This window comes from Symphalangus syndactylus, chromosome 10 (genome assembly GCF_028878055.3).
Source record: "Symphalangus syndactylus isolate Jambi chromosome 10, NHGRI_mSymSyn1-v2.1_pri, whole genome shotgun sequence".
Taxonomy (NCBI): domain Eukaryota; kingdom Metazoa; phylum Chordata; class Mammalia; order Primates; family Hylobatidae; genus Symphalangus; species Symphalangus syndactylus.
Window position 1 is genome coordinate 84,890,482 of NC_072432.2, and position 26,982 is coordinate 84,917,463.

Sequence of the window (26,982 nt, forward strand, 5' to 3'; positions counted from 1 at the left end):
GAAATCTGAAAACAGATTAAGCCTTTTAGAAGCACACTTTTCTAAACCATCTACATTCTTATCAATATTTTTCTAAACAGTTTGACAAATTGAATATTACATTTTGATGGTAACTGCCATACTTCTTTATAATTTGGGACAGAGATTACATCTTTTTAAAGAAAGAAACAGGTGCGTGCTTACCTTCTTCTCCTTGTAAATGGTTCCAGATGGTGACTATTCATTTCAGAAGCTTCTTAAGAAACATCTGTTCACAATATTTATATTTGACTTTATTATATTTTCCAAAAATTGAATTTTAAATACAGTTTCCTTTAAATTAAAAAAACATTCATTTTTCCTATTCATAAGAAAAGTCTGTTAGTTTTGTCGCACTTTGTTCACAAGCGCTGCATTATTATATCACAAACAAAGCTAGATTTAAATGGCAACTTTGTGAAAGGAAAAGGGAAAGAAATACATCCAGCCTTTTAAAAATAATATTCTAATATTGTCATGCACACATTATTTATTTCTTGATTAAAAAATCAAATTGGTTTCAGTTTCTTTATTCAATTTCTATACATATAGTTTTACAACTTATTTTAAATATTTTTAGGGAGGAAAAAAAAACAGGTTGTCCTGGGATATTGATCGTGAAGCTGATCATTCCTCTTGCTGTGTGAAGAGCTTTTATGACAAAATGCATTCTCCCGAAACAAAGTACATAATGATTATAAGTGCAGAAAATTGCACACTATGAAAAACCAAAATGCAATGAGGGATGAAAAAAGAAACCCTTTTCAACATTTAAACAATAATGTAGCAAAACTCTGTGTACATTGTAAGGAGCAGCTTTCCTAAGGATTTGTAAGAATTCTAACTTGTGATATGACAAAGATAAACAGAGAAGTGGGCAGTCTACTTAGTACTTGGTTCAGTTAGTCCTAAGGATAAAATGATACCGGGGTTGGTCAAGTATCCACCTTCAACCTGGTTGATCTCATCGTCCCTCTGCCTGCTTAGTCTCCCTCATCTTCTGAATGAAGACATTCAGAAGATTCATGTTATGGGATAATATGGATATTGGTTCACATAGCCTGGCCAGTATTCACTCACTCTTCTTGGAGTTAAGTAAAGGTGTCCTTCCTTTCTCTTGGGAAATTTTACCCCCTGCCCATTGTCAGTCCCTGTAGCTGAGTGAGTGGGGTCAACCACATTCTCAGCTCCTTTTGTTGACTGTTAACTAAGACCAGACCAATCGGAGCATCCCTTCCCTTAGCCACAGTGACTGATTCAGGAATGGCACCCACCCAATCAGACCCACTCTGAACCAATCCCACAACTATTGCTGAAGGGACCAGAAAAGAGGTATTATTTTTTTTTGTTGCTGGATGAAAGTTGTGAAGATTAGGCCAGCTATTCTGCTGGCCTTCACCTTTCTGACAAGGACCTTCCAGAGAGTAAAGTGTACATGAGGGAAATTCTAACCAACAGATGGACCTGACTCAGTGACATAATTGAATCCCGAAATCCGGCCGTGTGCAAACTGGTCTGTGTTAAAAGCCAGTACAGTTCCCCATTTTGCTATGGGAAATTTTATTAATAGAGTTTTTCTGGCCTTTGCAACTACAAGAATCCAAACAAAGAGAAGGAAAGGGGAGACCAAGTTGCATGCCTTGAAGAGAAAGAGCACATTTCTCTATGCCCATTCAAAGCTTACTAGGGTAGGGACAGTGCCATTGGTTTCATCATATTCCCTATACTGCAAAGACATTATTTTCTAGAAACTTGATACACATATATTAATATGACTTAACAGCAAAGCAAGTGAAAGCAGCCATTCACAGTCCATGTGGTATGCAGTGAAGGTCTAGGTAGTTGGTTAATACAGGCAAAGTGCAAAAATGAAATAAGAGAATGCAATGTCCAGATGCCCCTGCAGTTTCTGTACCTGCCAGCTAATAATTCTGCCCCAGCCGAGCAAAAGGATTTCCTTCCACTGGGTAGGAGAGGCACTCTCTGATGACCCAGACTGGTTAGCTGCTTCTTTCTTGTGAGGAAACACAACGCAAAGCATTTTTTCAACTTTTATTTTATGTTCAGGGGATACATGTGTAGGTTTCTTACTTGACATATTGCATGACACTGAGGTTTGGGGTCCAGATAGTCCCATCACCCGGGTAGTGAGCATAGTGCCCTAGAGGTCATTTTCCAGGCCTTGCCTCTCTCCGTCTCTCCTTCTTCTAGCAGTTGTCAATGTCTACTGTTCCCATCTTTATGTCCATATCTACTCAATGTTTAGCTTCCACTTAGAGTGAAAACATGCAGTATTTGGTTTTCTGCTCCTGTGTTAACTTCCTTAGGATCATGGCCTCCATCTGCATCCATATTGCTACAAAGGACATGATTTCATTCTTTTTATGGCTGTGTTGTATTCCATGCTGTATATGCATCACATTTGCTTTATCCAGTTCACTGCTGATGGGTATCTAGGTTGATTCCATATATTTGCTATTGTGAATAGTGCTGTAATGAATATACAAGTGCCTGTGTCTTTTTGGTAGAACGATTTATTCTCTTTTGGGTATATACTCAGTAATGAGATTGCTGGATGGAATGGTAGTTCTATTTTTAGTTCTTTGAGAAATCTCCAAACTGCTTTCCATAGAGGCTGAACCAATTTACATTCCCACCTTCAGTATATAAGCATTCCCTTTTCTCCACAGCCTCTCCAGCATCTGTTATTTTATATTTTTGGGGACCGAGTTTTGCTCTTGTTGCCCAGGCTGGAGTGCAATGGCATGATCTCGGCTCACCACAACCTCTGCCTCCCTGGTTCAAGTGATTCTCCTGCTTCAGCCTCCCTGGTAGCTGGGATTACAGGCATGCACCACCACGCCCGGCTATTTTTGTATTTTTAGTGTTTATGGGGTTTCTCCATGTTGGTCAGGCTGGTCTCAAACTCCCGACTTCAGATGATCTGCCTGCCTCAGGCTCCCAAAGTGCTAGGATTACAGGCATAAGCCACTGCAACCAGCCAGCATCTGTTATTTTTTTTCTTTTTAATAGTAACCACTCTAACTGGTATAAGGTGGTATCTCATTGTGATTTTGATTTGCATTTCTCTGAAGATTAGTAGTTTTGAGCATTTTTTCATATGTTTGTTGGCTACTTGTATGTCTTCTTCTGGGAAGTGTCTATTCATGTTCTTTGCTCATTTTTTAATGAGGTTGTTTTTTGCTTGTTAAGTTCCTCACAGATTCTGGATATTAGACTTTTGTCAAATGCATAGTTTGCAAAAATTTTCTCCCATTCTGTGGGTTATCTGTTTAGTCCGTTGATAGTTTCTTTGCTGTGCAAAACCTTTTTAGTTTAGTTAGGTTCCACTTGTCAATGTTTTTTTTATTGCAATTGCTTTGAGGACTTAGTCAAAAATTCTTTGCTAAGGCCAATGTCCAGAATGGTATTTCCTAGGTTTTCTTCCGGGATTTTTATCGTTTGAGGTATTACACTTAAATTTTTAATCCATCTTGAGTTAATTTTTGTATATGGTGAAAGGGAGGGATCCAGTTTCATTCTTCTGCATATAGCTAGCCAGTAATTCCAGCACCTTTTATTTTATTAAATAGAGAATCCTCTCCCCATTGTTGTTTTTGTCAACTTTATTGAAGATCAGATGGCTGTAGGTGTGCAGCTTTATTTTCATTCTGTTCCATTGGTCTGTGTGCCTGTTTTTATACCAGTATCATGCTGTTTTGGTTCTTTTTAACCTTATAGTATAATTTGAAGTTGTATAATGTGATGTCTCTGGCTTTGTTCTTTTTGCTTAGGATTGCTGTAGCTATTCCAGCTTTTTTTTCTTTTCCTTTTTTTTTTTGGTTCCATATGAATTTTAGGGCCGGGCACAGTGTCTCACACCTGTAAGTGTGCCTCAGCCTCAGAGGCCGAGGTGGGTGGATCACCTGAGGTCAGGAGTTCGACACCAGCCTGGCCAACATGGTGAAACCCCGTCTCTACTAAAAATACAAAAATTAGCTGGGCATGTTGGTGGGTGCCTATAATCCTAGCTACATGGGAGGCTGAGGCAGTAAAATTGCTTGAGCCTGGGAGGCAGAGGTTGCAATGAGCCGAGATCACACCATTGCACTGAGCGAGACTCTGTCTCAAAAAAAAAGAATTCTAGGATAGTTTTTTTCTAATTCTGTGAAAAATGACATTGGTAGTTTGATAGGAATAGTGTTGAATCTGTAGATTGCTTTGGGCAGTATGGCCATTCAAATGATATTAATTCTTGCAGTCCATGAGCATGGAATGTTTTTCCATTTGTTTTTATCATCTATGATTTTAAATAATTTTTTAGAACAAAGGAATCATTGGATGTCCTGCCAAAATCAGATGGGAGAAAGCCATGTCTATCTATCAATTGTGACTTCGCATTTTTTCTTTTCTTTTTTTTTTTTAAGAAGATACCTATACACATTTTTTTCCTGAAACATTGGTAAGTAATTTGCACACGGGATGTCCCTTCACCCCCCAGTCCACCAATACTTCAGTGTGTTTCCTAAGAACAAAGGCCTTCTGGAAGTTTCACATTAATTCCATACTGGAATCTACAGTCCGAGTTCAGATTTCACCAATTGTCCCAATAAAGTCCTTTAGGTTTTTCTGGCCCAGGATCACTTGTCACTTTTGGTTGTCAGGTCTCTTTTTTTTTTTTTTTTTAAAGAAAATATATGCTTTTATTTTTCCGTGATTACAAACACAACTGAATATCAAATGCACAAAGTAAGAATTATACGGGGAAAAAAAATCAGATACGTTCATATATATATCACCTTTTCAAGGTTATTTCCATCCAGAATAACCTTGGTTTGCCAGGACCAATAGAAAGAAGTCACAAAATCGCCTTTAGTCAAATTTGTGTGTTTGCTTTCTTCTATAATTCCAATACCTCCACCATCAACGACTTGCGATAGCTGCCAAGGTGTTATATAATCAGTGCCAGTGTCTTCATTCATTCTACAACAAAAGCTGTCACTTCACACTTGGAAGGTTGCACAGTGGCCAGGCAGAGGCGCTCCTCACTTCCCAGACGGGGCGGCTGGGCAGAGACGCTCCTCACTTTCCAGATGGGGTGGCTGGGCAGAGACGCTCCTCACATCCCAGACGGGGCGGCCAGGCAGAAGCGCTCCTCACATCCCAGACGGGGCAGCCGGGCAGAGGCGCTCCTCACTTCCCAGACGATGGGCGGCCGGGCAGAGATGCTCCTCACTTCCCAGACGGGGCGGCCAGGCACAGACGCTCCTCACATCCCAGACGGGGCGGCCGGGCAGAAGCGCTCCTCACTTCCCAGACGGGGCGGCCGGGCAGAGGCGCTCCTCACTTCCTATACAGGGTGGCAGCCGGGCAGAGGTGCTCCTCACTTCCCAGACAATGGGTGGCCGAGCAGAAGCGCTCCTCACATCCCAGACGATGGGCGGCCGGGCAGAGGCGCTCCTCCCTTCCCAGACGGGGCGGCCAGGCAGAGGCGCTCCTCATTTCCCAGACGGGGCGGCCGGGCAGAGACGCTCCTCACTTCCTAGACGGGGTGGCGGCCAGGCAGAGGCGCTCCTCAAATCCCAGAAGATGGGCGGCCAGGCAGAGATGCTCCTCACTTCCTAGACGGGGTGGCGGCCGGGCAGAGGCTGTAATCTTAGCACTTTGGGAGGCCAAGGCAGGCGGCTGGGAGGTAGAGGTTGCAGCGAGCCAAGATCACGCCACTGCACTCCAGCCTGGCCAACACGGTGAAACCCCGTGTCCACCAAAAATACAAAAACCAGCCAGGTGTGGTGGTGTGCGCCTGCAATCCCAGGTATTCGGCAGGCCGAGGCAGGAGAATCACGGGAGCCCGAGGCAGGGAGGTTGCAGTGAGGCGAGATCACGGCGTCGCAGTCCAGCGTGGGCAACAGAGGGAGACCGTCGAAAGAAAAGGACAGGGCAGGGCAGGGCAGGGCAAAAGGAAAAAGGAAGGAAAGGAAAGGAAGAAAGAAAAGCAAGAAAGCAAGAAAGCAAGGAAGGAAGGAAGGAAGTTAGGTCTCTTTAAGTCTCCTTCAGTCTTATGTGTTGTCGACTTTTTTTTTTTTTTGAGAGTCTCCCTCTGTTCCCCAGGCTGGAGTGCAGCGGTGCTATCTTAGCTCACTGCAACCTCTGCCTCCCGGGCTCGAGAGATTCTCCTGCCTCAGCCTCCCAAGTAGCTGGGATTACAGGCCCCTGCCACCACACCAGAGTAATTTCTGTATCTTTAGTAGAGACAGGACCTCACAACATTGGTCAGGCTGGTCTTGAACTCCTGACCTCAAATGATCCGCTCGCCTCGGCCTCCCAAAGTGCTGAAATTACAGGCGTGAGCCACTGCGCCTGGCAGACTTTTTTTTTTTTTTTTTTTTTTGAGATGTAGTTTCGCTTTTGTCGCCCAGGCTGAATATGGCAGTCGCTCTGTCCAAACCCTTGGAGTCACCCTCCACTCCTTTCTCTCACCCCTCATCCCAACTGTCCGCAAAGGCCGTCAGCTCTGCTTTCAAAGTACACCCAGAATCTGGCCACTCCTTAGCCCCCGCACTGCCCCCATCCTGGCCCAAGCCCTCGCACTCTCTTTCCTGGGAGTGTGCTATGGTCTCCTCGCTGGTCTTCCGGCTTCTCCACATTTTTTCTTGTGAAGTTGCTCTTGTGTTGTAAAGAAGAAAAAGGAAAAGGAAATAAAAAAGAATCATGGTTTTGACTTACAACTGAAATAGAGCTTCATAATCATTTTGTTCCATCTTTTTTCCATCCCTCCCTTTCTTTTCTTCCTCCTTCCCTCTTTCCTTTACTCCCTTTCTCCCTTCATCACTCTTTCTTTCCCTCTCTTCTTCTCTTTTTTCTCTTGCCCTTCCTTCCTTCCTTCCTTCCTTCCTTCCTTCCTTCCTTCCTTCCCTCCCTCCCTCCGTCCCTCCTTCCCTCCCTCCTTCCCTCCCTCCTTCCTTCCCTCCCTCCCTCCCTCCTTCCTTCCTTCCTTCCCTCTCTCTCTCTCTGTCACTCTCTCTCTCTCCCTCCCTTCCTTCCTCTTCTGAGGTCTGACAGTGAGATACGCCCAAGGGCACATAGCTAACTTGTTGGCAGGGCCAGGACTCAAGTGAACTCAGCTGACCACTGATTCTGTTACATTGTTTTCTCCACATTTTGACAGACACTAAGTACCAGAAAAGCTGTTCTAAATGTGCAAATCAATCAGTCTGTTTATATCCTAATGGTATAAAAAAGTAGGGAACTGGCTGGGCGCCATGGCTCACACCTGTAATCCCAGCACTTTGGGAGGCTGAGAGGGGCGGATCACCTGAGGTCAGGAGTTCGAGATCAGTCTGGCCAACATGGTGAAACTCTGTCTCCACTAAAAATACAAAAAATTAGCCCACGTGGTGGTGCATGCCTGTAGCCCCAGCTACTTGGGAGGCTGAGGCAGGAGAATCTCTTGAACCCAGGAGGCAGAGGTTGCAATGAGCAGAGATCACGCCACTGTACTCCTGCCTGGGTGACAAAAGGAGACTCTTTCAAAAAAAAAAAAGAAAGAAAAGAAAAGAAAAGCCAGGTGTGGTGGCTCACGCCTGTAATTTCAGCACTTTCGGAGGCTGAGGTGGGCGGATCACCTGAGGTCGGGAGTTCAAAACCAGCCTGACCAACATGGGGAAACCCTGTCTCTACTAAAAATACAAAACATTAGCCCGGCGTGGTGGCGCATGCCTGTAATCCTAGCTACTCCGGAGGCTGAGGCAGGTGAATTGCTTGAACCTGGGAGGCGGAAGTTGTGGTGAGCCAAGATCATGCCATTGCACTCCAGCCTGGGCAACAAGAGCGAAACTCTGTCTCAAAATAAATAAATAAATAAGAAATAAAAAAATTAAAAAAAGGGAATAGTCCAGTATGATACGTGAGTTGAAAGATTACTAAACTTTTCAACATAGGACAAACCATGATTTCACCTTTCCCTTAATTCCTCAGAGCTGATGATTCCCAGAAGAAAAATCTGGGCTCTACTCAGAGTTCCCCATACCTCATGCATTTCTCTAGGAAATATTGTCAGGCCACTTGACTTTTTAGCACCCATTTCTTTTCTTGCAAGATACAAAGTGTCTTGATCTAAGCATATACTTCCCTTCCTGTCTCATGGGGCTGAGGGTAAGCTTGGCTACCAGGTGTTATGAAATGTATTCACCCACAGGAAATTAAGACTATTTGTGTTTGCTGGTCATTGGAGGGCTGCAGATGACAAGCATTGTAGAAATTAGAAATATTTATTATGGGTGGGTTGTGGTGGCTCACGCGTGTAATTGCAACATTTTGAGAGGCCGAGGCAGGAGGATCATTTGAGCCCAGGAGTTATAGAACAGCCCGGGCAATGTAGTGAGACCCTGTCTCAACAAAACATCAAAAAAAAAAAAAAGAAAAAAGGAAAATTAGCTGGGTGTGGTGGCATGCGCTTATAGTCCCAGCTACTCGGGAGGCTGAGGTGAGAGGATGGCTTAAGCCCAGGAGGCAGAGGTTGCAGTAAGCTGGCATTGCATGCTGCACTCCAGCCTGGATGACAGAGCAAGATCCTGTCTCAAAAAAAAAAAAAAAAAAAAAAAAATTACTGTATGAAATAGTTTCATTTTAAGGTCTAGACTAATGGGTTGTTGTCATATCCAACTGTGACAAGAATTTTGTAACTTAATTTCTGCCTTGGCACGTTACATAAGCTTAATAACCAAAACAAATCTTAAATATGAAAATATTTCACAGGCAGTTTCCAAAGAAGATCATATTTATTAACTGTTGAGAGACTTCTTAGAAGGTCAAGACATTTGAAAAATACCACCTACTGCCTTTTTCCCAGTGCAGAGTTTAGTTCTCTTTTTCCTCTGATTTTTTTTTTTCAGTGTTATGGCGTTTGAGAGTACTATACATCCACCTTATAATTCCATTTGCTGAAGCTGCCGCTTGTTTTTTGTGTTGTTGTTTTGAGACAGGTTCTTGCTTTGTTGCCCAGGCTGGGTCTCCAACTACTGGGCTTGAACGATCCTTCTGCCTCAGCCTTCTGAGTAGCTGGGACTATAGGTATGCACCACTGCACCTGGCCATATCCATCCTTACGAATGGGATTATTGTTCTCATAAAAAACAACAAAAAAAAAGCTGGCTGGGCATGGTGGCTCACACCTGTAATCCCAGCACCTTGGGAGGTGGAGGCAGGCAGATCACTTGAGGTCAGGAGTTCGAGACCAGCTTGGCCAACATGGTGAAACCCTGTCTCTACTAAAAATACAAAAATGAGCCTGGTGTGGTGGCGGGTGCCTGTAATCCCAGCTACTTGGGAGGCTAAGGCAGGAGAATCTCTTGAACCCAGGAGACGGAGGTTACAGTGAGCCAAGATCACGCCTTCAGATTTCAGCCTAGGCAACTGAGGGAGACTCTGTCAAAAATAAAAAGGTTGAAGAGAGCACCCTAGTCTCTTTTGTCTACCATCACTTCCACCACATGAGAACATAGTGTTCATTCCCTCTGGAGGATGTAGCAACAAGGCTGCTGTTTCCAAGCAACATCTTGGAAAACAGAGACAGGGTCCCTACAAGACACCAAATCTGTCTGAGCCTTTAACTTGGTCTTCCAGATATATATATTTGGAACAACATTGTGTGACCACACATTTGAAAATGAAGATGGAAATGGGAAATAGCAGCCCTTTGATGCAAAATACATGAACAGGGAAAGGAGAACCATCTCTTATCAGATAAAAAGGTTAAGAATTTGAAGAAGCCAAGAGAGTAGAGGAACTAGGAAAAAATGAAAAAGGGAAGAGAAAAAAGGGAACAGAACAGGAAGGGTAAATAGAAAATGCACCTCAGTGTCATCAATCTATCCAATAAAAATATGCGGAGCACCATCTAAGTGCCTGGCACTGTTAGATTCTGGGATACAATGCTATGTAAAATCAGTGTTGAGCCCCACCTTTGCAGAACTTATGAGTAACAAGGAAGACATAAATAATCCAAATAATCACATAAGCAGATGTAAAGGAAGTGCTACTCAGTACCCAGAAGGTCCATCAGAGACAGTGGGAGAAAAGGCAGAAAAACCAACAAAGTGGATCCATCACCCGCCCTGAGTTCCAGGATGGAATGGAGGCTGGCACGACAGAGCTGCCTAATGAGGTACTGACTGGGCTGGCACAATGTCCAAGAAACACAACAGATTCGGCTCTCAGGGCTTTGTTCAGAAATGGTCAGCTCCTGTGACTTCCAATCCAGATAGGCTAAATGAGAGGGAATCCAGCTGCAGACACTACACAGAGGGCAGGTGAGGCCAGGGGATCTGGAACTCAATCCCCTGATCTGCAGGGCAAAACTCCAGTGCCCTATGGCAGGACTGGCAAGAGGAAAGCAAAGCAGCAGGATCTCAATTCTGGGCAGGGATTTAGAGCAGGGTTTCAGTCGGTAGGACCTGAACCAGTAGGGGCCAGGATCCCAGATACAGACAGGAAAGGATCAGAGGTAGAGGATAGAGACTGGGAGCACTGTGAGGCCAGCCCATCCCTCAGGCCACTGAGGTCAGGACTTTAGATACTTAGGGGTTCCAGGCTTCATGGAAGTAATTTAAGACATGGAAACAAGTTTTAACTGGCAAAATCAAAATTAATAAATGGTTAATTAAATGTCTACAACACATTGCATTATGTCACTGTCACTCATTAATTTATTTTATTTTATTTTTAATTTTTTGAGACAGAGTCTTGCTCTGTCACCCAGGCTGCAGTGCAGTGGCACAATCTCAGCTCACTGCAACTTCTGTCTCCCCGGTTCAAGCAACTCTCCTGTCTCAGCCTCCCGAGTAGCTGAGATTACAAGTGCCCACTACCTCGCCTGGCTAATTTTTGTATTTTCAGTAGAGACAGGGTTTCTACATGTTGGTCAAGCTGGTCTTGAACTCCTGACCTCAGGTGATCTGCCCGCCTTGACCCCCCAAAGTGCTGGGATTACAGGTGTGAGCCACCACACTCACCCACTATTAATTTATATTTATTTATTTAGAGACAGAGTCTTGCTCTGTTGCCCAGGCTGGAGTGCAGTGGTGTGACCTTGGCTCACTGCAACCTCTGCCTCCTGGGTTCAAGCGATTCTCCTGCCTCAGCCCCCTGAGTAGCTGGGACTACAGATGCCTGCCACCACGCCCGGCTAATTTTTGTATTTTTAGTAGAGACGGGGTTTCACCATATTGGCCAGGCTAGTCTCGAACTCCTGACTTGTTATCCACCTGTCTCAGCCTCCCAGAGTGCTGAGATTACAGGCATGAGCCACCAAGCCCGACCTATTTTTATTTTTTTAAGAGACAGGGTCTCACTCTGTCACCCAGGATGGAATGCAGTGGTACAATCACAGCTCCGCAGCCTCCACCTCCCGAGTTCAAGCAATCTTCCCACCTCAGCCTCCCTAGTAGCTAGAACTACAGGTGTGTGCTACCACACCTGGCTAATTTTTAAATTTTTTTTGTAGAGAACAAAGTCTTGCTATGTTGTCCAGGCTGGTCTTGAACTCCTCAGCTCAAGCAATTCTCTTGCCTCGGCCTCCCAAAGTGTTGGGATTACAGGCATGAGCCACTTCACACAGCCCACTGTTAATTAATGTTCATAAACATTTCACCACATTTGAAGATCAGTTGTAGGTTAGATTTTTTGAATTGCAAGATTTTTGTATCATACCTGGTGATTGTTGAGAAACTCAAGGTCTGCCATAAATTTAGTAAGATTCAGGAATAAATATTTTCAAAGGCAAAGTCATAGCAATCCCCACCATTTCTCCCTAACAGACTTATGTGTACTTTTATTTAATGCAGGATGCCATGGCAGCAAAAGATCACGATGAAAGGCAAACTCTAATCAGACTCTGGAGTCTGACTGCCCAGTTAAAAAAGCTCTTCCTCATTCTAGCAGTGTTGACTGGGACAAGACACCTATAAAATGGGATAAGAGGCCCAGCGCGGTGGGTCACGCCTGTAACCCCAGCACTTCGGGAGACTGAGGCGGGCGAATCATGAGGTCAGGAATTCAAGACCAGCCTGGCCAACATAGTGAAACCCCATCTCTACTAAAAATACAAAAATTAGCCTGGAATGGTGGCACATGCCTGTAGTCCCCATTACTCAGGAGGCTGAGGCAGAAGAATCACCTGAACCTGGGAGGTGGTGGTTGCAATGAGCTGATATTGTGCCACTGCTCTCCAGCCTGGGTGACAGAGCAAGACTCTGTCTCGGAAAAAAAAAAAAAAGGATAATAATAGTACCTACCTCTAGAAGACTGCGAGAAGTAAATGTCAAGTGCTTAGAACAGTACCTGGCACAGAGAAAAATACTAAATAAGTGTCTGTTGAATGAATGGATGAATGAACAAATACATAGATAATATGGGCAGAGGCTTCCAAATGTAAGTGGATGAAGCCTTAAGAAAGTCTCACAATGACTCTGGACTAATGAGAGTTTGGGGGTGGGAGCAAATGGAAAAGGAAGTAACTAAACAGCAGAGCCGAGTCATTAAAGCATTCTAGGGTCATTCTAGAAATTGCATCCAAGTCTTAACAGTCTTACTGCTTCCCTGTTGCCCTCTCTAATCCATTTTCTGGTCTGCAGTCACATCATCTTTAAAACATAGGTCAGATTATGTCACCTCAATGAATTCCCATAAAACTTGAGGGAAAAAATCCAAACTATGGGCCATATGAGGCACCAAATAAAAGACTGTAAACTAGTGACCCCCACCCGCCAAGTCATAAGGAGTTCACAAATTGAGTTAAATACTCAGTTTGGGTTTTTTTGTTTTTGTTTTTTTTCAAGGCAGGGTCTCACTCTGTCACCCAGGCTTGAGTGCAGTGGCACCATCATAGCTCACTGCAGCCTCAACCTCTCCGGCTCAAGCAATCCTCCCACCTCATCCTCCCAAGTAGCAGCAGCCACAGGCACATGCCACCACACCTGGCTAATTTCTGTATTTTTTGTAGAGACGGGGTTTTGCCATGTCGCCCAGGCTAATTTTTTTTTTTTTTTTTTTGAGACGGAGTCTTGCCCTGTCGCCCCAGGTTCAACTGATTCTCCTGCCTCAGCCTCCCGAGTAGCTGGGAGTAGGTGCGCACCACCACGCCCAGCTAATTTTTTGTATCTTTAGTAGAGATGGGGTTTCACCATGCTGGCCAGGCAGGTCCTGACCTCATGATCTGCCTGCCTTGGCCTCCCAAAGCGCTGGGATTACAGGCGTGAGCCACCGTGCCTGGCTGTCCAGGCTAATCATGAACTCTTGAACTCAAGGGATCCACTCGCCTCTGTCTCCCAAAGTGCTGAGATTACAGGCGTGAGCCACTGGGCCCGGCCAATTTACTCATTTTTTTTTTTTAATCTTTCCAAATAAGTGACCAAAATTTAAAAATTGGGAGAGAGTTCATGTAAAATTGTGGGTTTATGGCTTCTCCTGAAACCCTATGAGAGAAGTATTATGTTTAACCTCCATTTTATAGATGAGAAAACTGAAGAATGGAACTTGAAGCTTACATGAAATCACAGCGTTAGCAGAGGCAGAGAGGAGACTTGAACCCGGTCAATCTGGTTCCTGAGTCTATGCTAACTCCCATGTCATATCCCTGCCAGTTAGATGGGGTTAGTGCTCTCCAGCCCTCCTCTCTCCCTGTCCCCCCATCCTGGGACCCTCTCATACACACAGTTCTCTCTTTCCTGGGACACTCCCTCTACTCTAAGGCTGCCTGGCTCTTCCTCATCTTTCTGCCAATTTTAATGTCACCTCCTTGGAATACACTTCTCTGAGCAAACACAGAGAGTCCTACGTCCTACCTAATTTTTCTCTGTTGCTGACGTTTGTGCTTCCTTGATAAAACCTATCACTGTTTCTAATTAATTCTTTTTTGTGACTCTATTTTATCTGTGTCGGCTCCAAAAAGGTAAACACCATTCCTGTGATTGCTATGGTTTGAATGTATGTGTCCCTCCAAAATTCATGCTGGAACTTAACCCCTAAGGTGATGACATCAACAGGTGGGGCTTGGGCCAGGCTTGATGGCACATGCCAGTAATTCCAGCATTTTTTGGGAGGCCAAGGTGGAAGGTTTGCTTGAGCCCAGGAGTTCAAGACCAGCCTGGGCAATGTAATGAGACCCCCATCTCTACAAAAAAAATTTTTTTTAATTAGCCAGGTATAATGGTGCACATCTGTAGTCCCAGCTACTCAGGAAATTGAGGTAAGAGGATCGTTTGGGTTTGAGACTGCGGTGAGCCATGATCATGCCACTGCATTCCAGCCTGGTTGACAGAGTGAGACCCTGTCTCAAAAAAAAAAAAAAAAAAAAGACTTGGGGCTTTGGGGAGGTGATTAGGTCATGAGGGCTCTATGAATAGGATAAATCTCCTTATACAAAAAGCTCAAGTGAGTTCCAGAGCCCCTTTTTTGTCCTTCCACCATGTGCAGACATGGTATTCATCCTCTCTGGAAGATACGGCAACAAGGCACCATCCGAAAGCAGACAGCGGCCCTCGCCAGGCATTGACCCTGCCAGTACCTTAATCTTGGACTTCTCAGCCTCTAGAACGGTAAGAAATAAATCTCTTGTTTATAAATTACCCAGTTTTGAATATTTTGTTATAGCAGCACAAATGGACTAACAGTGATTTACTCTTAGCCTCTGGCAGACAATAGACCTTCAACAAGTAACTGTTGAATAAAGCAATAAATGGTCTCATTTAACTGGATGTACAGGTGAGGAATACCATAGATGCAGCATTAAAGGGCTGGGATGTCATCCCATTAGGGGCAGATTCTCAAGACTAGTTTTTCCCCTTTCCTAATTAACTGAACTCTAGGCAAAAGTCCTCAGAGGCAGGAAAAGGTTTTTCCTTCTTTAACACATGAAATCAGCGACATCCAGCAGGCTTTGAGGTATGGACCTTATGAGAAGGGAAGAGAAATGAAAATATCTACATGTAAGATTCCCACTTGGCTGTGATTTGAATGTGTGCTTTTCTCCAAAATTCATGTTGGAACCTAATACCCAATGTGATAACAGTAAGAGGTGGGGGCCTTTTGGGAAGCAATTAAGTCATAAGCACTCCATCCTTAGGAATGAGATTAGTGTTCTTATAAAAAAGGTTGAAGACAGCATCTTAGTTTCTTTTATCCTACAATCCTTTCCACCAGGTAAGAACATAGCATTCATCCTCTCTGGAGGATATGGCAACAAGGCACCAAATGTGTCTGAGCCTTGAACTTGGACTCCCCAGTCTCTAAAACTAGGAGAAATAAATTTCTAATATTTGTAATTACTCAGTCTGTGGCATTTTATTACAGCAGCAGGAATGCACTAAGACATGTCCCCATCAAAAATAACATAATCTTTTTTTTTTTATTGCTGGTTATTGCTCTGCATTTTCTTTTTTTTTTTAATTAATGTTTTTGCACACAAAAACAATAAACATTTTCTAAAAATACATACAAACAAAAAGATGCATGTCAAACATATTAGGAAGGTTGCACATGGGAAGTCGGGGAATAGAAATGGTGGGTGGGAGTTAAAATAAATGAGAGAGGGACTTTATATGGATCAGTGATAATAACTCAATCCTCTATTTGACAAAGAAGAGAGAGAAGGAAGAGGAAGAAAAAGAAAGTGGGATAAAGGATCAGAAAGGGAGGAAAATAGAAAAAATTAGAGTATGACTCCAGGGTAGACCTGTTTTGTTGTCACTGAGTTGGTTGGTTGGTTTGTCTGTTGTATTTTTCATGTTTCGCCAAGTTGGCCAGACTGGTCTCGAACTCCTAGCCCGAAGTGATCAACCCGCCTCGCCCCCCAGAGTGCCGGGACCACAGGCGTGAGCCACCACGACCAGCCCCCACATTGCTTCTGGCCTCCGTGGTAGACCTCCCAGACGGGGCGGCCAGGCAGAGACGCTCCTCACTTCTTCCCAGACGATAGGTGGCCGGGCAGAGGTGCTCCTCACTTCCCAGAAGATGGGTGGTCGGGCAGAGGCGCTCCTCACTTCCCAGAAGATGGGTGGTCGGGCAGAGGCGCTCCTCACTTCCCAGACGGTGGGAGGCCGGGCAGAGGCGCTCCTCACTTCCCAGACGGTGGGTGACCGGGCAGAGGCGCTCCTCACTTCCCAGACGATGGGTGGCCGGGCAGAGGCGCTCCTCACTTCCCAGACGGGGCGGCCGGGCAGAGGCGCTCCTCATTTCCCAGACGGGGTGGCCGGGCAGAGGCGCTCCTCACTTCCCAGACGGAGTGGCCGGGCAGAGGCACTCCTCACTTCCCAGACGGTGGGTGACCGGGCAGAGGCGCTCCTCACTTCCCAGAAGATGGGTGGTCGGGCAGAGGCGCTCCTCACTTCCCAGAAGATGGGTGGTCGGGCAGAGGCGCTCCTCACTTCCCAGAAGATGGGTGGTCGGGCAGAGGCGCTCCTCACTTCCCAGACGGTGGGAGGCCGGGCAGAGGCGCTCCTCACTTCCCAGACGGTGGGAGGCCGGGCAGAGGCGCTCCTCACTTCCCAGACGGTGAGTGACCGGGCAGAGGCGCTCCTCACTTCCCAGACGGTGGGTGGCCGGGCAGAGGCGCTCCTCACTTCCCAGACGGTGGGTGGTCGGGCAGAGGCGCTCCTCACTTCCCAGACGGGGTGGCCGGGCAGAGGCGCTCCTCACTTCCCAGACGGGGTGGCCGGGCAGAGGCACTCCTCACTTCCCAGACGGTGGGTGACCGGGCAGAGGCGCTCCTCACTTCCCAGAAGATGGGTGGCCGGGCAGAGGCGCTCCTCACTTCCCAGAAGATGGGTGGTCGGGCAGAGGCGCTCCTCACTTCCCAGAAGATGGGTGGTCGGGCAGAGGCGCTCCTCACTTCCCAGACGGTGGGAGGCCGGGCAGAGGCGCTCCTCACTTCCCAGACGGTGGGTGACCGGGCAGAGGCGCTCCTCACTTCCCAGACGGTGGGTGGTCGGGCAGAGGCGCTCCTCACTTCCCAGACGGGGTGGCCGGGCAGAGGCGCTCCTCATTTCCCAGACGGGGTGGCCAGGCAGAGGCGCTCCTCACTTCCCAGACGGGGTGGCCGGGCAGAGGCGCTCCTCACTTCCGAGACAGTGGGTGGCCGGGCAGAGGCGCTCCTCATTTCCCAGACGGGGTGGCCAGGCAGAGGCGCTCCTCACTTCCCAGATGATAGGTGGCCGGGCAGAGGCGCTCCTCACTTCCCAGACGGGGTGGCCGGGCAGAGGTGCTCCTCACTTCCCAGACGATGGGTGGCCGGGCAGAGGCGCTCTTCACTTCCCAGACGATGGGTGGCCGGGCAGAGACGCTCCCCACCTCCCAGACGGGGCGGCGGCCGGGCAGGGGCTGCAATCCCAGCACCCTGGTAGGCCAAGGCAGGCGGCTGGGAGGCGGAGGCTGCCGCGAGGCCAGACCACGCCACCGCACTCCAGCCCGGGTAACACCGAGCACCGGGTGAGCGAGACTCCGTCTGCAGTCCCAGTACCTCGGGAGGCTGAGGCGGGCAGAGCACTCGGGGTCAGGAGCTGGCGACCAGCGTGGCCAAGATGGCGAACGCGTGCCTGCAGCCAAAGGAGAAAAAGCAGGCAGCGGTGGCGTGAGCTGGCAGTCCCAGGTAGTCCGCGGCGCGGGCAGCAGGGAGCCGAGTAGATTGCAGCCTGGGCCACAGGGAAAGAAAGAAAGAAAGAAAGAAGGAAGGAAGGAAGGAAGGAAGGAAGGAAGGAAGGAAGGAAGGAAGGAAGGAAGGAAGGAAGGAAGGAAAGGGAAGGGAAGGAAAGGAAAGAAAGGAAGGAAGATAACATAATCTTTAAAAGTTTTACCATCTTTTCTTTTGAGTGCTGGGTGTTACCTGAATAGTATCCTCTTTTTGTTATATTTTTATTTTATGTATTTATTTTTATGTATTTATTTTTTTGAGACAGGATCTCTTTTTGTCACTCAGGCTGGAGTGCAGTGGAACAATGATAGCTCACTGCAGCCTCCAACTCCTGGCCTCAAGCAATCCTCCCACCTTAACCTCCCAAGTAGCTAGGATCACAGGCACATGCCACCAGGCCTGGCTATTTTGTGTGTGTGTGTATTTTTTGTAGAGATGAAGTTTCACCATGTTGCCCAGACTGGTCTTGAACTCCTGGGCTCAAGAGAATCACCCAAAGTGCTTCAGAACTGTGGAAAAATATATTTCTCTTATTTATAATTTACCCAGTCTAAGATATTTTGTTATAGTATTCCAAACAAAGAGTAAGGAATAGATTAAGAGGGCCTCTAACATTTAGCTAAGAATTTTACAAATTATTTAATAAGCTAGAGGGTATTGGAAAGGAAAGTGACAGAAGATATTTTAAGAAGTTTAGTTTAGCAAGATAGAACAGTATGAGTTGGAGGTAGAGGTAAAAACATTAGGAGTCTAAGTTGGAATAATGACCATAAAAGAGATGAAAAGTAAAAGCTACCTTTTATTTCTTAAGCCTGAGTTACTGAGGAGTAGCGGCTTCATACAGAAGGATTGATCAGCCATAGCACAACTAAGAAAAGTATCCACTACAGCTGGAAATGTGGAGATGGAGCTTAGAAGAGAAGTCTTTATACGAGATGTTAGAAAAGATACTTTGGCCAGGCACAGTGGCTCACACCTGTAATCCCAGCACTTTAGGAGGCCGAGGCATGCGGATCACTTGAGGTCAGGAATTCAAGATCAGCCTGGCCAACATGATGAAACCCCATCTCTACTAAAAATACAAAAATTACCTGGGCGTGGTGGCAGGCGCCTGTAATCCCAACTACTCTGGAGGCTGAGGCAGGAGAATCGCTTGAACTCGGGAGGTGGAAGTTGCAGTGAGCAGAGATCATGCCACTGCACTCCAGCTTGGGCAACAGAGTGAGACACCATCTCAAAAATAAATAAATAAATAAAATAAAAATACAAAAGTTAGCCAGATGTGGTGGTGCCCACCTGTAATCCCAACTACCTGGGAGGCTGAAGCAGGAGAATCACTTGAATCCAGGAGGCAGAAGTTGCAGTGAACTGAGATCACGCCACTGCCCTCCAGCCTGGGTGACAGAGTGAGACCTTATCTGCAAAAAAAAAAAAAAAAAAAAAAAAAAATCATAGAGACAAAAAGTGGAATGGTGGTTGCCAAGGGCTTGGAGAAGGAAGGAATGGGGAGTTACTGTTTAATGGGATGGAGTTTCAGTTTGGGAAGATAAAAGTTCTGGAGATGGGTGATGGTGGTGATGGTTGCACAATAATAATGTCACTGAAATGTATGCTTAAAATGGCTAAAATAGTACATTTTATATTATATATAAAATACACAATGTTACATACAAGAACACAAACATAGTAAGATGATAGTTCTACCAACCATCTTTATGAAAGGAATCATTAATCCCACGGGAGAGGTGAGAGCTCTGAGGAAGAAAATTAAGAGCAAGAAAAGGACAGAATCTTAGGGATGCCCACATTGAGGGGAAGGAGAAGGAAGTGGGGTTTAGTCAAACCTTCCAAGATTTCACATCCCTACCAATCAAAGTTCTACCCTACAAGTTAAGAGGAAAATCTGAGTCCTGTTGATTATTCCTGAGATGTCCAGTGAAGCACTGAAGTGCAAAACTGCTGTAGGATGGAAAAGGATGGTAGTGATTTTAAACTACTTTCCAAGTTGTTAGAGTGGCAAGCTATGAATATGTTTTGAACAAATACCAGTAGCTACTTGGCAAGAAAGGAGTTATTAATGGTCACTGGCTTCTAGCCAGTTTTTCTTGCAGAGCTTGGAGAGAAAAACAAATACATCATAAAAGATATTCACTTCAGTCAGTTGTAAATTTGTGGTTCTGTGTATGAGGGAGGTAGGAAAGGATGAGCATATGTATAGATGTGAAGAGGAATATAAGACAAGGGATGATTTTAGGCTTTAATTACAAAATAAAACACCCAGCACCCATGATTATGTTTATTTAGAAAAAGTTTGTCTGGGGAAGCAGGAGTATTAAAATGGTTTGGTTCAGTTTTCAGCAAGAAAAGCTGGTTCTTTGTCACTCCAACCAGGTAGGCAGCTAAAATAAATAGGCCTCTATAAATAGCAAACAAGACTTTCATATGAAAAGATGAAAAAATCATCAATTTCAAATACAACAAATTTTTCCTGGAAAACATACTCATAGCTGTATTCTCTGGCAGATCCTATTGCTACAGAAGCAAGTTGTAGGGAGAAAATAGTTGTGTTTCTCCAAGAATACAGGGCAAAATTTGTATATGTTTGTGTGATAAAAACATTAGAACTTGTATGTTTATTTGTCTACTTCCTTAATTATCTGGAGATAATACTAATACGTCTGTCTTCGCAGTGGAAAATCTACACTTAGACATAACTGTCCTCTAAAATTAATCCACCATGTCTCATTCTACTGGATGAACTGTTTTTATATTTTCTTTTCTTTCTTTTTTTTTTTTTCTTTTTTTGAGATGGCGTCTCACTCTGTCAACCAGGCTAGAGTGAAATGGCACAATCTCGGCTCACTGCAACCTCTGCCTCCTAGGTTCAAGCGATTCTCCTGCCTCAACCTCCCAAGTAGCTGGGATTACAGGTGCCCACCACCATGCCTGGATAATTTTTTTATATTTTTAGTAGAGATGGGGTTTTACCATGTTGGCCAGGCCGGTTTCAAACTCCTGACCTCAAGTGATCCACCCGCCTTGGGCTGCCAAAGTGTTCGGATTACAGGCATGATCCTAGCCCTTTCTAACTTTGGCAAAATATCTGATTAAAATGTTTTATAATAAACTGGCAATCAAATTTAAAATTGTATTAACTTTTAAGAATTGATTTTTCTTACCTTCAGGAAGTCCTCTTTTCTTTTTATTTATTTATTTTTAATTTAATTAATTTACTTATTTATTTATTTTGATACAGAGTCTTGCTCTGTCACACAGGATCCTGGAGTGCAGTGGCGCGATCTCGGCTCACTGCAACCTCTGCCTCTGAGGTTCAAGTGATTCTCATGCCTCAGCCTCCCAAGTAGCTGGGATTACAGGTGCACACCACCACACCTGGCTAATTTTTTGTAGGAAGCTGTCTTTTCTGAACTGAGTTAGGTTAAGTACTTTTTGGGCCTTATTACCTAACATGATGCAGCTGGATGACATTGGAGACTGAGAACTAGTGGTCTATGGACTGAATTAAGGAGAAAGATATATTTTGTCAGGCCTGAGCTGTGCTTTGAAAGATTTTTAAATGATTAGCCATTGGGAAATTCACATAAGGATCTGAATTTCAGGATTCTTTCAGAAAAGAAAAGGAAAATCTGACAACCAGGACTCAAATTCTTGAATGGTGTCAATGGAATGGAGTTGATTTGTGGTTCCCGCTGCCCTCCAGATCACGATAGACCCCACGTGGCTGACTTCACGTGTTAAAATTACCTGCTTGACTCTCGTGAAACAAGAACCTGATGACTGGGCTGGAAAGCATAAGGATCTCGTGATGCTAAAATTTCAAAGCCCTATCAGAGAAAAGAAACTGGATCATGCTTAAGGCATCCAATACCATAAGTGGATTGAACTGAAATCAACAAAAGTGGCAACCCCAAGTTCTGATTAGACTGAAGAGATTACCCCCAACCAAAGCTAGCTTCCTGACAGAGGAAAGGCAATCATCTTGGTGCAGTGGGGAGCAGGGGCGGTGGTGGTAAATATTATTTATAAATACTCATACGCACACGGAAGTCTAAAACAAGAAATGCAAAATATGTAAAAAAAAAAAAAAAAAGCTGGGGGGGGATATGACCCATAATGAAAAGAAAAAAAACTCAATAAAAGCAGACTCACAGGTAACCCTAGTGTTAGAATTAGCAGACAAAAATTTTCAAATAACTATTACAAGTATGTTAAAGAATTTAGATAAAAAGATGAGTAAAACAAGAGACAAGAGCATCTCAGCTAAAATAAGAAAATGAACTGAAAAATAACAATATCTAAAATGAAGTATTGATTGTATAAGTTTAATAACAAGTCAATATAGCAGAAAAAAGAATAAGTGAACTGCAGGATAGGTCAGTAAAAATTATTCAAATTGAAAAGAGAATAAAAGAATGAGGAAAACAAAAATGGGGAACAAAGAATCAGAGACCTAAAAGTCAGTATTAGGCAACTTGAGTTGTCTTTTAGCCTGTTTTATGCTGCTATAACAGAGTACCCATGACTGCATAATGTATAAATAACAGAGATTTATTTCTTACATTTCTGAAGTCTGGGAAGTTCAAGGCTGAAAGGCCTGCATGAGTTGAGGGCCTTCTTGCTGTGTTATTTCATGACAGAAGGTGAAAGGGCAAGAGAGCAGGTGTATGCATGAGAATGACAGAGAGTGAGAGAGCTAAAATTGATTTCCTCACAAACTAACTCTCACTATAATAAACCCACTCCCATGATCATATTAGTCCATTCACAAGGGCAGAGCCCCTGTGACTTAATCACCTCTTAAATATTCTACCTCTCAACATTGTTGCACTGGGGATTAAGTTTTCTATTTTCTTTTTTTCTTTTTGAGACAGAGTCTCACTCTGTCACGGAGGATGGAGTGCAATGACACAGTCTCGGCTCACTGCAACCTCCGCCTTCCAGGTCCAAGCAATTCTCCTGCCCCATCCTCCTGAGTAGTTGGGACTACAGGCATGTGCCGCCACATCTAGCTAATTTTTGTATTTTTAGTAGAGACAGGGTTTCACTATGTTGGCCAGTCTAGTCTCAAACTTCTGACTTTGTGATCCATCCACCTTGGCCTCCTAAAGTGCTGGGATTACAGGCATTAGCCACTGTGCCCAGTCAAGGATTAAGTTTTCAATACATGAACTCTGGAGGACACATTCAAACCATAGATCTAACATACAGGTAATTGGAATCCAGGAACAGAGGAGAAACTGGGGCAAAATAAATATTTTAAAAGATAGTGGCCAAGAATTTTATAAAATTGATGAAAGATATGAACCCATATATCCAATAATCACAGTGAACACTAAGCTAGATTTAAAAAAAAAACAAACTATACCTAGAGATATTTTAAAAGAAGCCAGGGTAGGGGAAAGGATCTATTATGCTTATGAATAGAAAAATAAGAATGTTGGTTAACTTCTCAGGAGAAAAAAAACGGAAGCCAGAAAATAATGGAATGACATCTGGGAAAAAAAAAAAAAAAACCTGTCAACCTAGAAATCTATACTTTTAAAAGCACCCTTTAAAAATGAAAGCTAAATAAAAACAGAAACAGAAAAAATTGTCACTTGAAGACCAGCATTATAAGTAACACTCAACAAAGTTTTTCTCCAGGAATCTGTGAAGGCCACCAGAATGGGCAAAGATGTGAAAAAACATAAAGTACTCTTTAGAAACTTTCTTTAGAAGACTATTGACCATTTAAAGCAAATAGAATAGCAAAATAATCGCTAATGAAAAAATACATGACATTTGCACAATGGCAGAAGGGTAATAAAATTATACTGTAGTAAGTTTCTTACATTGTTTATGAAATGATAAAATAAGGAAAAGTTAAGGATACATATTGTAATCTTCAGTAACCACTAAAAAAATACCAAGAGATATTACTAGAAAAACAATAGGTAAGATAAAATAGAATACTGGCTGGGCACAGTGGCTCATGCCTATACTTCCAGCGCTTTGGGAGGCTGAGGTAGGCAGATCACTTGAAACCAGGGGTTTGAGACTAGCCTGGGCAACAAAGTGAAACCCCATCTCTAATATATATATATATCTATATATACATATATATGTGTGTATATATCTATGTGTATATATGTGTAGATATGTGTATATATATCTATATATCAGTATTATATATTATATGTTATATAAGGATTTTTCAGTATTCATATATATGTGTGTCTGTATATGTATATCTATATATACGTATATATAGATATCTATATATACGTATATATCTATATATACGTATATATCTATATATACGTATATATAGATATCTATATATACATATATACAGACACACATATATATGAATACTGAAAAATCTGTATATGTATATCTATATATACGTATATATAGATATCTATATATACGTATATATCTATATATACGTATATATAGATATCTATATATACATATATACAGACACACATATATATGAATACTGAAAAATCCTTATATAACATATAATATATAATACTGATATATTCAGAATAGTGAATAATTCTTAATTTTTACTTTTTTAAACTTTTTTTTTTTTTTTTGAGATAGAGTCTGACACTGTTGCCCAAGCTGGAGTGCAGTGGAGTGATCTTGGCTCACTGCAAGCTCCACCACCTGGGTTCATGCCATTCTCCTGCCTCAGCCTCCTGAGTAGCTGGGACTACAGGCACCCGCCACCACACCAGGCTAATATTTTTTTTTTGTAATTTTTAGTAGAGACAGGGTTTCACTGTGTTAGCCAGGATGGTCTCAATCTCCTGACCTCGTGATCTGCCCACCTCGGCCTCCCAAAGTGCTGGGATTACAGGTGTGAGCCACTGCGCCCAGCCAACTTTTTTTTTTTTTTTTTTCTAATAGAGACAGGGTCTTGCTGTATTGACCAGGCTGGTCGCAAACTCTTGGCCTCAAACAATCCTTCAACCTCAGCCTCCCAAAGTGCTGGGATTACAGGCATGAGCCACCATGCCCGGCTGCCACCGCCTCCTCCTTCTACTTCTTCTTATTCTTCTTCCTCTTCCTCCTCCTCCTCCTCCTCCTCTCCTTCTCCTTCTTCTTAACTTAATTTGCAAACAAGCAAGAAAGGAATAACAAAGAACATATAGGGACCATTAAACCAATCATATCTATAGCTAATTTAATGTAAATGGAATAACATCACAGTGGAAATTGTCAAACTAAATTTTAACGAAAACAAGACTCAACTATATGCTGTTCACAAGAAACTCCAAGGACACAGACTGAAAGAAAAAAGAGAAAATATATACCATGAAAACACTAATAATAAGTGATAATAGTACAAAAAAATTACAGTATACACTAGGTAACCTAGAACTCTCAGCCCCAGGCAAGTGTAATATAAAGGTACATAGGATCGATTATGGAAACATTCTTAGAGGTGATGAGATTTGAGTCTAGTTTTAAAGCAGTTGAGGTATGAGTGTATCTTTTAGAATAATTTTGGTTACAGTAAAAGAAAACCTGACTTAAACTGGCTTAAATGGTAAAGAACATTTATTGGCTCATGTAACTAAAAAAAACCCAAGGAACATGTCAGGCATGTTTTGATCAGGACTCCAACCCTATATTTCCCTTTTTTTCACAGCTCTGCTCTCCTCCACAGGTCAGCTTCCTCCTCAGGCTAACTTACCTCATGGAAGCAAAGTGTTTACAAGAAGTCTTCCCTCCAAAGGCCCCTTTCTAGTATCAAACACTTGCACTTCATTCTGATTGGGGCCATCTGGACCAATCTCTGAGGCTAGGGAATTCCTTCCTCCCTCCCTCCCTCCGTTCCCTCTCTCTCTCTCCCTCTTTCTCCCTCCCTCTCTCTCCCTCTCTCTCCCTCCCTCTCTCTCCCTCTCTTTCTTTCTTTCTTCTTGATGGAGTTTCGCTCTTGTTGCCCAGGCTGGAGTGCAATGGCGTGATCTCGGCTCACCACAACCTCCACCTCCCAGGTTCAGGAGATTCTCCTGCCTCAGCCTCCCAAAAAGCTGGGATTACAGGCATGCACCACCATGCCTGGCTAATTTTGTACTTTTAGTAGAGACGGGGTTTCTCCCTGTTGGTCAGGCTGGTCTCGAACTCCCGACCTCAGGTGATCCATCCACCTTGGCCTCCCAAAGTGCTGGGATTACAGGTGTGAGCCACCATGCCCGGCTCCCTCCCTCCCTCCCTTCCTTCCTTCCCCACTCTCTCTCTCTCTCTTTTCTTTTCCCTCCCTCCCCCTCCCCTCTTTCTTTCTTTCTCTTGACAGGGTCTCACTCTATCACCCAGGCTAGAGTACAGTGGTGCAATCACAGCTCACTGTAGCCTTGGCCTCCCTGGCTCAAGTGATCCTTCCTCCTCAGCCTCCTGAGTAGCTGGGACTACAGGCAGGTGCCACCATGTGCAGATAATTTTAAAATTTTTGGTAGAGATTGTCTCACTATGTTGCCCAGGCTGGTCTTGAACTCCTGGGCTCAAGTGTTTCTCCTGCCTTGGCCTCCCAAAGTGCTAGGATTACAGGTATGAGTCACTGTGCCCAGCCAGGATAGGGAATTTCTATGGGCTTGGACCTGAGTTACTACTTATCTTTGAACCAATCACTGTGGCAAGAAGGATGAAATAGCATATTTTATGAAGAATGCTTCTTTCTCATGCCTAATGTTGTCTCAATTAGTGTAACTCTAGCCTCTCTGGCTCTGGCAAGATCTATCAACCCATCTGATTGATAATTTTGTAAAACTTAACTGAGAATGCTCTACATAGTTTTCTTTTGGAAAGGCAGAACCGCCATTCCATTTGGGGAACTTCCCTCAGAGAAGAGGAGTTCTCTTCTGTTAATTCATGTAGCAGGACCCATCAAAGTCCATCATGGCCTATGACTGGGTGCCTAGGTCTGCATTATTTGGAGTTGAGTCCACTTGTTTAACAGATTTGAACCATGTGCTCTAGCTGGCCTCTATGGCAATAAAAGTGCTGTTTGGGACCTTCATATTACTCTGGTTTGTCTCTCAACTGATTGTTCAGAATCTAGTTAGAAAAGAGATGACATTACTAGGGACCACTGTGAAGCCTCCAGAAAATATTGATTGACTTCCAACAATCAAAGCCTATGCTTACGGCTGGAGGCATAGCCTACACTTGATATGGTTTGGATAATTGTTCTCTCCAAGTCTCATGTTGAAATGTGATCCCTAGTGTTGCGGGTGGAGTCTGGTGGGAGGTGTTTGGGTCACAGGGGT

General features: G+C 44.0%; 1 pseudogene; it reads right to left on the bottom strand.

Annotated features, from left to right (window-relative positions):
* Positions 1-6,665, bottom strand: part of LOC129491633 (ribosomal protein eL22-like) — a 48,626-nt pseudogene extending 41,961 nt beyond the window's left edge.
* Positions 6,666-26,982: the final 20,317 nt, after the last annotated feature.